The sequence below is a fragment of the Panthera leo genome, chromosome B4, assembly GCF_018350215.1.
Source record: "Panthera leo isolate Ple1 chromosome B4, P.leo_Ple1_pat1.1, whole genome shotgun sequence".
Taxonomy (NCBI): domain Eukaryota; kingdom Metazoa; phylum Chordata; class Mammalia; order Carnivora; family Felidae; genus Panthera; species Panthera leo.
In genome coordinates this window covers 107,012,238-107,023,573 of record NC_056685.1, presented here as the reverse complement: position 1 = coordinate 107,023,573, position 11,336 = coordinate 107,012,238, and the positions used below count along the sequence as shown (strand labels likewise).

The following is an 11,336-nucleotide window of genomic DNA, read 5'->3' as shown; positions in this document are numbered from 1 at the left end:
GAGTGCCTATAAGAAGCTAGATTCTTAATATATATTTAGCAATTAAATTAGTAAAAATGGTTTCTTTCCTTGTCATTGTAATAACAATGCAGTCTTTAGTTTTCAATGACTTTCAGTTTTGTATGTGCTATTTTGGTGTATAGAAATGCATATTTTTGTTTTTGTAAGCTTCATGCAGACTGATTTGCCTGATGAACATAGATGCAAAAACCCTCAACAAAATACTAGCAAATTGAATCCAGCAGTACATTAAGAGGATCATGTACCATAATCCACGGTGATTTGTAGCTCCTGGGTGGCTCAGTGGGTTAAGTGTATGACTTCAGCTCAGGTCATGATCTCACGGTTCATGGGTTCAATCCCCAGGATGGGCTCTGTGCTGACAGCTCAGAGCCTGGAGCCTGCTTCGGATTCTGTGTCTCCCTCTCTCTCTGCCCCTCCCCAACTTGCACTCTGTCTCTGTCTCTCTCTGTCTCTGTCTCTGTCTCTCTCTCTCAAAAATAAACATTAAAAAAAATTTAAACAAACAGTGATTTATCCTTGGGATGCAAGAATGTTTCAACAAATGCAAATCAATGAAGGTGATACACTATAGAACAAAGGATAAAAATCATATCACATCATCTTCTCAATAGATGCAGAAAAAGCCCTTGACAAAATTCAACATTCATTCATGACAAAAAACTCTCAACAAATTAGGTATAGAAAGAACGTACCTCAACATAATAAAGAGTATGTATGACAAATCAACAGTTAACATCATATTCAATGGTAAAAATATGAGTTTTCCTCTAAGATGAGGAACAAGACAAGAATGCTCTCTCATACTACTTCCACTCGACATAGTACTGGAAGTTCAGGTCAAAGCAATTAGACAAGAAAAAGAAATAAAAGGCATCCAAATAGGAAAGAAAGAAGTTAAGGTGTCTCTCTCTTTTTTTTTTTTAATTATTTTTTATCTATCTATTTATTTATTTATTTTTATTTGAGAGAGAATACATGAGTGAGCTGGGGAGAGGGGCACAGGGAGAGAGAGACAGAGAGAGGGAGAGGGAGAGAGAGAGAGGGAGATACAGAGAAAGAGAAAGAGAGAGAGAGAGAGAGAGAGAGAGAGAGAGAATCTTAAGTAGGCTCCAGGCTGAACACAGAGCCTGACACTGGTCTCTGTCCCATGACCTGAGCTGAAATCAAGAGTTGGATGCTCAACTGACTGAGCTACCCAGGTGCCCCAAGTTGTCACTATTTTTAAATGATCTTATATAAAGAAAACCCTAAAGGTTCCACCAAAGAACTATTAGAATTAATAAATATATTCAGTAAAGTTATGGGATACAAAATCAATATACAAAAATCAGTTGCATTTATATAAACTAGTAACAAACTATACAAAAAAGTAATTAAGAAAACAATCCCATTTACAATAGCATTAAAATATTTAGGAATCAATTTAACCAAGGAAGAGAACAATCTGTTCAATGAAAACTGTGAAACATTGATGAAAGAAATTAAAGAAGCATACATAAATGAAAAGATATTCCATGATCATGGACTGGAATTGGAATTAATAGTGTTAAAATGTTGACACCATACAATGCATTCTTTAAGATGAATTACTGTTACCTCCTTCTTGGAAGTTAAGAAAACTGATGCAGAGTCAGAGTTTAAAAGCCACTCACTTCCCTGTGTTGACAAAAAGAAAGTCAACCTCAAAGTAAGCTAGTAAATGCTTCATTTGTTATCTTACTAGGGAGTATAGCCCAGATACAGTCTTTCAGATTGCTCTGCAGAACTTCTCTGAAGCTCAGTAGCTGTAAGGAAAAGAAGAAGTAAGTGTACGTGCTCACAAGCAGTTCTCCAAATATTTGGATGTCACAAGGTATAATTTGTTCAGTTTTAACAATTAAGGTTTACTGATTTCTACATAGACACGTGAAAGACCCTTAGGTCATCTTAATACGTTATGTTTCTATCGTATCTGATTGTCCAAAACATTGCTTGCATGCCTCCACTTAACTGATTTTCCAGTTCTTCCTGTTTTCAATATCTCCCTGAGGTCAGTTGAGATGGTCACAGAAGACTGACATCAGTCACCTACGCAGTTTTAGTGCACACCTGCAAGCATTTTTTTAGAGAAAGAGAGGTCAATGCTCAGAAAGCCTATAGGTCCCAACTCAGGCAAAATGATATATACTTTCTATAGCAAGACTTAATAGAAATGGAATGACTAATAAACTGCCTTCTTCATTATAATGACTCAAGGACTGGGCTGGGCAAGGCTCCACCTACAGATGGAAGGTCTTTAAGGCATACCATTGGGCAAGATTGGAATTGCCAAGGACAGAGAAGTGGAACTACCTGGGGGACAGCTAGATAGGGCAATATATGGGTGCAAAACCAGAGAGAAGTTTAACTACAGAAAATACTTTAGATTACTTAAGTGCTTGGGTTTTATTAGATTAATTTCTCATAATCTTCACTCCTTTCCTTAACCTTATGGGAGAAATACACCTCTCTGTCCCATTATATGGGTTTGGCCAAGTGATTTGCTTTGGCTGATAGAATGTGGGAAGTTTTGAGGTGTTCCATTTCTAATTCTGGATTTAAGAGGAATCCAGTTTCTATTGGAACTTTTTTGCACTTCTGCATTTCTACCATGAGAAGACCATGCCTTGGAAGTTAATGGTCTAAGGTAGGTGCGAGACATGTGGAGCAGCCTTGAATAAAGCTTAGAACCAATGCTGCCAAATCAGTCTAGATAACGTAACCTCCCCAAAGATATGTGATGAGGATAGTGATTGTAGTTTTAAGCCACCGAGTTTGGGAACGATTTGCTTTTTGCAATATTAATGTGGCAATAACTGTCTTCCTCAGTGCTTCTCACTTATTCTTGAATTAGCACTATCTTTCAAGTGAATTGGTCCAGCCTCTCTCATTTACTCCTGTCATGCTATTATTTTGAATTATGACCATTAGTCTTCTTTTCATAATCAGAAGTTGACAGAGCTGTACAAATAGGTAGAGAGAGATCATCAAATGGTGGTCCCCAGCATTATCAAATACAGAGAGAATCCGAAGTTGAGAAAAAAGCAGAATTTAATTTAATGTAAGAATCTACTTTGCTGGGTGTGAAATGTAATTTTCAAGTATTCCTCATAAGAGAAGTATGTGAAAATAACTAAGAGATTAAAATATGACAATTAGACTTAGAGTAAGGGTGTGTGAAAATAATAGAAGAGAAAAATTGCTGTTAAGAATTTTTATTAGACTATAGAGTCTCATCTGACTCACTCATGTTTTATACATTTTCCCTGATCCTTATAGGCATAACATTAAACTAACATATTATTAAATATGATTGCACACTGCTGTTCCTTGAAAGATATGCTATTATACCTCCCTCTACTTTTAAGTTCTGCAAATTAGTTTGGCTTAAGTCCAAAGCAGCACCAATACTTATGCATTATTTAATTTAAAAGCCCTGAAATCAATTTTTAATCCCCAAATATTGTTATTTTCAAAGGAAATATGATCTTCTTGGCTTTATTTCCTACAACAAACAATACTATTCTAAGAAATTATTTGACAGAACTTGTAAATGTAATTGGACTGTGGTATACTAGCTTAGAATTAAAATTGCCCTCTATTTATTGCAGAGTAGTTTACACAAGTTTTGTTTTGTTTTTTTTTTTTTCATGTAAAAACCTGGGCTAGGTAAACTCTGTTACATTTAGAACTTTTTATGATAAAGTACTCGGTATTGTAACAGAATTACTGTGTTCTCTGGAAGGCATGTCTTCAAAAACATATTCCACTTTCAGCTTCTTAGACCTAACTTGATTGTCTTTTAAATTCTTTATTGTGGTGAAGCACAATATCAACTTTCCAATTATTCAAGTTGTGGCTCATAGTAAGACTTTACTCTCCTTTGGGAAACTAAGTCTATTAACCACAAAATGCCTTGGAATTGTTCTTTTCAGTGTTTCTCAGCGATGTTTTTCCCTTTCCTGGCATTGTTCTAGAAGACCTTTAGCACTTCTTAAAACACTGCAAAGACCATTGTGATGCTTGCACAGACTTAGCACTTAGCAAATGTTTACTGGAGAGAGTGAATGAACGAATGAATGATTATTCTTTCTCCAAAAATCTCATGATTCCCTCTCCCCTTTTTTATGCCCTTAGGCCATACATCTTTAGTACTGCGATCAAATAGATCACCAGGACATGACTTAATTACCTTTGCAATCTCATCTCTTAACCATATCAGACACATATTTCATTTTCCTCTCAGGAATAAACTTCATTCTCACAACTATGTGCTTTTGTTAATATCATTCTCTTAATCTGAAATAGGTTTCCCTAAATTTCTTATCTGGAAAAATCCCATTTTTCTTGCACGTCTCATTTTCACTCTATTTCATAATAATTAAGAGACTAAACATATATCTGCTGTAGGGCATAGGAATTTCACTCCTAGGAATTTACCTAAGAGAAATGAAAATATATATCAATGAAAACAAGTGTGAAAGAATATTTATAGCAAATGTATTCCTAATAGCCAAGACTGGAAGTAGGCCAGGTATCCATCAATAGATGTATGGATAAACACTGTATATTTATATTCATACAAAAGAATGCTACTGAGTAATAAAAAGGAATGAACTACTCCCACAACATGGGTGAATTTTAAAAGTATATTTCTGAATGAAGACATAATAAAATATTACTACTGTATGATTTCATTTATATGAAGCTTTAGGGAAGTAAAATCTGAGCTAACTGCAGTTGTCCAAAAGTAATATGAGTAAAAAAGAAATAACTTATTGTAAGCAACTGCAATTCTTGGGTGGTTAGTTATACAACAAGGTTACTAATACCAGCATAGCTAGGAAACATATTTTTAAAGTATAAAATAATGTTATGCCCAACTCTTGATTTGAAATTTGGTTGAAATAAAGAATAGGCTCTGAAAAAATTTTTTTCCAAAATGACGAAAAAGGAAGAAGACAACCTAAGTAGGCAGATTTTTTAGAAGCCCTTGGAAAAAACCATGAATTACCTCCGAAAGATTACGAGGCCCAGATGGTTTCACAAGCTAATTCATTTCAGTCTTTCAAAGAAGAGATACTTCCAAGAAGGTATATACACATGAGTAAAATGTAAAACCTACCCAATTCATTTTGTAAAGTCGGCACAGAAAAAAACACCAAAAATATCACACACATACACGCACACACACACCTCATTTATGGTTAGAAATGTTATATGGTAGATTGGCTGTTTTCAATTTGACCCCATCATCACTTCCCTAAGGTGGGCACTACATTTCTAAGAATTTCCTTCTTTCAAGACTCTGAGGGTTTGCAAGTAGGAGGAACACATGTGTAATTTGGAAAACAGAAGTGAAGTGGCAATCCCCACTCTCAGGTCGCCCAGCCGGATGCTGCGGCTTCTTGGAATTCCTTGTGAGTTTGGAAACCCCCAGCAGCTACATTGCTTCAGGCTGAATTGTTAGTGAGTGTTTCTCTAATTCTCTGGCTCTAGTGATCTAGACCTTTACTCCCCTGCCCCAATGCCTTCCACGTTTATAACGGCTCTGCTCTGCTGACCAAAATAAGACTAATAAAAATGTTCATACCAGAGTCGTTCTAAGGGAACGGAATCGTATGGAGGGTAGTCTGGAATTGATTCTAGAATTTGCTTCTGTTTAAGGGCTTTGCAAAACCCCCTGCAATGGGTAGAAGGGATTCTGATACTCTCTAATATTAGGAAAGAGACTAAAAAACAGCGACAAAACTGAGTCTGAGAAGTCTGAGTAGTATGGACTCAAGCTATAGGGGTTACAAATTTACAATATTTGAACCTCAAATATTCGGTATTTGATTTAGATTTCAACTGTTTTTGCTCCGTACTTAGTTGCCCATGAATGATGTGGCTCCTTTCTAAATACAAGCTTCTCCCTTTATCTCTCATTACCATATAGTGAGTAACTTTTCCTGTGTTTGTCTTGGGGTTCTTCACACAACAGAGACTGTCATAATCATGTCTTTATTTTACAAAGTTACCATTGGAAGGCCTGGAAAATTCTCTATAGAAGATTGTTATAATGCAACTTTACTTACCCTTCCTGCAGCTTGGGAAACAGGTATTGTGGGGAAAATGCTGGGTTAGCCATTGGCCTCTCTGTGAGGAGGGGTGGCCCATATGTCAGACCCCGGCTAGGTCACCAATTGTTGGTTTGAAACTTCAGGAGCTCCCCAGGTGAAATCTGAAACTAGGCTGCCATACACAGAGTACAAGGAGAGACCCAAGAAACAGGCAGACTATTCCAGATTGGTAGGAGGGCAAGTTTAATAAACAAGGAAGCTTACATATGAGGCTTGCCTAAGACTGCTACAAGATAAGTAAATCTCTAAGTTGCCCACCAGAATTTTTTTTAAATAATTTTCATATTTTTTTAAGTTTATTTACTTATTTTGAGAGAGAGAGAGAGCGAGAGAGCGAGCACAAGTGGGGAAGGGGTAGAGAAAGAAGGAGAGAGAGAGAATCCCAAGCAGGCTCCGCACCACCACTGCAGAGCCCAATGCGTGGCTCAAATTCAGGAACCGCAAGATCACAACCTGAGCCAAATCAGAGGCTTAACTGACTGAGCCACTTAGGTGCCCCTGCCCACCAGAATTTTAAAAGTTTCTATAGAGGCTTTACTGAGGTTCAGTCATATATGCTCCAGATGGTCTCAACAACACACTACTCTCTCAAGGTTGAATTCTTGAGATGTCTCCAGCTACGGGAACACATTCCAAGGACAGAGTTGTAGGTAAGGAGACTCTGATTGCCTGGGTCCAGTTCATGGGTCAACCAGCAGTCACATACTCTCAATGACCTCTTTTAACACCTACTTTCTAGAATCCAATAACCATATTGCCTAGAGAAGTTATTTTCATTCTATGCTTTATAGGGCTTCTTCTATTAGCCCATATTTTTGGCTACTTAGAATGTTTTTATTCATTCATACCCCTTTTCTGTTAATAGTGTCTTCTTTCACTGGAAGAAGTCTTGTCTGCTCAATATGATCATTATGGAACTATGAATCTCATTCCCAGAGCTATGTTAGTTGGCTCAGATATAAGAACATGATCCAGAATAACTAAACAAAAATAAACAAAACACACAGTTTCTTAAAAATCTATTTGGAGTAGAATTATACAATCATATGGACATTAACATTTATGCTACATATTTGAACACTTAAAATCCATAATTAATAAGCTTAATCTAATAAATAAAATATATACTCTTTTGAGTTCAATATAAAGTATTTTTTAAAAAATGAACAAATACTAGACTACAAAAGACATCTCAAAAATTCCAAAAGAATTGACAATACAAAGATCGAGGTATCTCACTACAGTCTCCACGTAAATGATTAGTAGTAAAATTAATTTTAAAGATGTGCTTATAAATTATGCAGGTAAGAATTGAAATTACTTAAAAAGATCACTTAATTAATTTGTAGTTTGTAACTAATGTTGTACATATGGAGTAAATTATAATGTTGAAGCAATGTAATAGTAGTTGTTCAAATCCAAAAACTAGAGAAGACAACTAGAAGAAATATATAAATACAATGAGAAAAAAATTCACAAGAAAGCAAAAAGTACATTCCTAACAATATCAAAAATTGGTTATTTGAAAAGACTAAGAGATAAAAGTTTAGCAAGATTGATAGAAAAGAAAGAGATAAGGTAAAAATAGTGCTATGGAGAAGTGCATGTATTTACAATGCATGTATAATGTAGGATTTAAAATAAAATAGTACTAACAAATTTATTGAAACACACTAAAAAACTAGGTGAAATGAACAATTTAAAAGAAAGGAATTACCAAAATTTACTCAATTATGGAAGAGTTAACTGAAATAAACCAACAGAAAAATTCAGTTAACAATAAAGTGTCTCTATTTACCATCTTCTTCCTACTCTCCTCAATTTCCCAGATGAATAATAAACAATTTCTGTCTTATGTAAGAGTATTTGAGAGACCAAGAGTGTAAACTCTGTGTCTTGCTTTACAATGCTAGAATAACCTTGATTTTTAAAAAAATGTAAGGTGAACATAAATCACAAATAACTTCATTTTTTATATAGATGAAAAACTCTAAATATGAAAAAGTTGGATTTATCGATTTAAATAAAAAAATAGTAGTAAGGCAAGAATTTGCTATCTCTGGGTCTCCTCTCTGTTCCTCAAACATGCTAGGTAAACTCCTCTTAGGGCCTTTTCACTGACTGACTCTTCTGCCTGAACATAAGCAAGGCTAACTTATGCAAGTCCTTCAAACCACTGCTCTAATAAGATCTCAGTGAGACTTAACCCTGATCACTCAGTTTAAAATTGATGCTCACCCTCCTCCCCCTGAATCTCCTAACCCACTTAGCCTATGTTACCTTTTTTTAAATTTTATAGCACTTAGCTCTTTTAAACATATAATTTATTTATTATGTTTACTGTAAATTGTTTGCCTTTTCTTGCCCCACCCCACTAGATTATAAATTTTATGAAGGTAGAGATATTTGTCTCTTTTGTTTATTGATATATTTCAAGCACCTAGGACTATGCCTGCTATATAATAAGTACCCAATAAATATTCGTTGGATGAAATAGTTCATGATTTGAAAACTCAGTATGTTATTATCAGAAATAGTATATGCCAAAACACACTTCAATACGAAGAATATTTCTCAGTTATCACACATTACTCAGCTGTACCAGTGGAAGAAATATTGAAATATTTTCATACTGCTGGAAATATAGCTGTGCGTAAGTCCCCCAAGTGCTTCCTTTCTGCTACTTCAGTCACCCTGGCTCCCTTCCTGGGATACTGGTCCTCTCTAGGCTTAATTTCCTTTGGTTAGCGACAATTACAGTTATTAGTTACAGAAAATTAAATACTTTTAATATCACCATTTTTTAAATAAAACATGAAAAAAAAAAAGGTAATTGAATGAAATCACCTAAGGAGAGTACGGAGAGAAAAGAAAAAAAAAAAAAAAAAGACATAAGGACCAAGGACAGAGCCCCAAAGCCATTAACATTTAGAAAGAGAATATAAAGAAGATGGATAGAGTTATGAAAGATGTAGGAAAAAAAATTGCAAGCATTTATTTTCATAAAAGTCAAAAGAAAAAAAACTTTTTATTTGTCCTGTTTTCCTCAAATGATTGTTGAAATTGTTGAAACAATATTGTTGTGAGTTTGTAAACCATACCAACTGATTTGATTGCTTTGACATTTGTCAACTTAGTTACCCCATCCTCTACCTATAGAGAGATCAGTTAATCTAGTAACCTTGCTTGTGCCTCTTAGCTCTTCATCAGCCAAGAAAATGTAGGATGACTAGAATACTCACCAGATATTTTGGGATTGTGCAGACTTTGGTGTCATAAATATTTGATACTATGTATCAAATAACTTTTAGTATGGGAAATAATATAATAAATTTTTATCAGAATAAAAAATAATTTCCACAATATACTACATATGTAACAAATAAGAAAATGAATTAACATAAACTTGTAGTGTAAATTGATTTAAATATTTTCTTTTAGTACTGTAATATTTAAATCTTTTTTTTTGGTAAATATTTGCATTGTATTTCTGAGCACTGGTGCTATATCTTCAAGAGGTTTTTTTTTTTTTTATGTTTATTTTTGGAGAGGGGAGGGGCTGAGAGAGAGAGAGGGTATGTGCCCTTGAACAGGGGAGAGGGAGAGAAAGAGGGACAGAATTCCAAGCAGGCTCCATGCCGTCAGCTCAGAGCCAGATGTGGGGCTCTATCTTGTGAACTGTGAGATCATGACCTGAGCTGAAATCAAGAGTTGGATACTTACTCAACTGAGCCACCCAGGTGCCCATATCTTTGGGGGGTTTTATATAATATTGTCATTTTGAGGGATTTGGTGCTTATATAGTAGATATCAAATTCAGAAAGTGATCTAGATAGGGGTGGGTATTTATTTACAGTATCTAACAGATGCCTTCTAACTATAAACATGGACAACCAAAGTCTTGTCTTTTTTTCTTTTGCAATGTGTGGCTAATAACTATATCTACTGCTTAGGGTTGGTATAAGAATTAAGAAAAATATGGCATTTAAATTATTCTGTACATTGCAAATGTACATACTTAACCTCAGATCAATACTTGCTAATATTAAATACAGTATGGCCAAAAAGACTAATCTCCCTTTACTTGTAGGTTCAAATCTTCTAATCTTTCCCTTCTGCCTCTTCTCTCACAAAACACCATGTGGTCATTTGTCTTCCTGTGTGACAAAGAAAGCATTCAATAATTGTTAGCTAAAAGATATTAGCAAGTGGGTATTAGATCACTGAAGTGTCTTTATTGTTAAAATTTAGAAATAGATACTTTTTACCTCTTTGACTAGAGTTTCTAGGTTCTCCTTTGGAATCTTTCCACTTCTCACTCCACTTCTTATTTTATTTTTTTAATCAATTAATTTCTTTTTGAGAGAGAGAGGGAGAGCATGAGCAGAGGAGGGACAGAGAGAGAAGGAGAGAGAATCCCAAGCAGGCTTCGCACTGTCAGCTCAGAGCCCGACTAGGGGTGAGAACTCACAAACTGTGAAATCACGACCTGAGCTGAAATACAAGAGTCAGATGCTTAACCGACTGAGCCACCCAGGCACCCCTCCACTTCTTATTTTCAAAGGTGCCTAGCTCTTGTGTTAATTCAAGATTTTCCTCCTGTTAAAATTCATTCATTCACTAAAGGTTTACAAGGTAGCATTAAAAAACACTAACTCTGAAGCCAACCAGATGTTGGTTAAAATCTCCATTCTGTCATTGAAATAGCTGTGTGGCTTTTTGCAATTTTTTTTCTCTTGAGTATCACCTCTGTCTAATCTCTAAAATCACCTCATTAATTAATTGAGAAGATTAAATGAGCTAGTTTAAACTCCAGGTACTTAGTGGGAAACTTAATACCTGCTCTTATTCTCATTGGCTTCAAGACATGAATTAGTATTAGTCATTTTTGAGGGTATCACTCCACAAATATTTTGTGACTTGTAGCTTTGCACATGTATCTGAGGTAGATGTCAATTGTCAGTGAAAAAAAAAAATGTGAGGAGGGAATATTTGTAGGCAAGTGGGCCTTCTTTGTACTTATATAAACCATTCTTGCAAGCATACAAAAACTTTCCCACAGATAAGCCTAATCCTGATTATGGGGGACATAGCCCTACTTATTTTCTTAAATTCTTCTCAGTTGTTATTGGTATTATTTCTACTGTGCATCAGTTTCAGAATATAAAAAAA

The 11,336-nt window shown here is 35.2% G+C and overlaps 1 protein-coding gene across 1 annotated transcript in view; it reads left to right on the top strand.

The window, feature by feature from the left end:
* The first annotated feature begins 2,667 nt into the window (after window positions 1–2,667).
* SLC6A15 (solute carrier family 6 member 15) overlaps window positions 2,668–11,336 on the top strand; it is a 49,018-nt gene continuing 40,349 nt past the window's right edge. The window contains exon 1 of the mRNA XM_042947271.1: window positions 2,668–2,689. The gene's annotated coding sequence lies outside the window, so the exon portion shown is untranslated. The remainder of the gene's footprint in view (window positions 2,690–11,336) is intronic.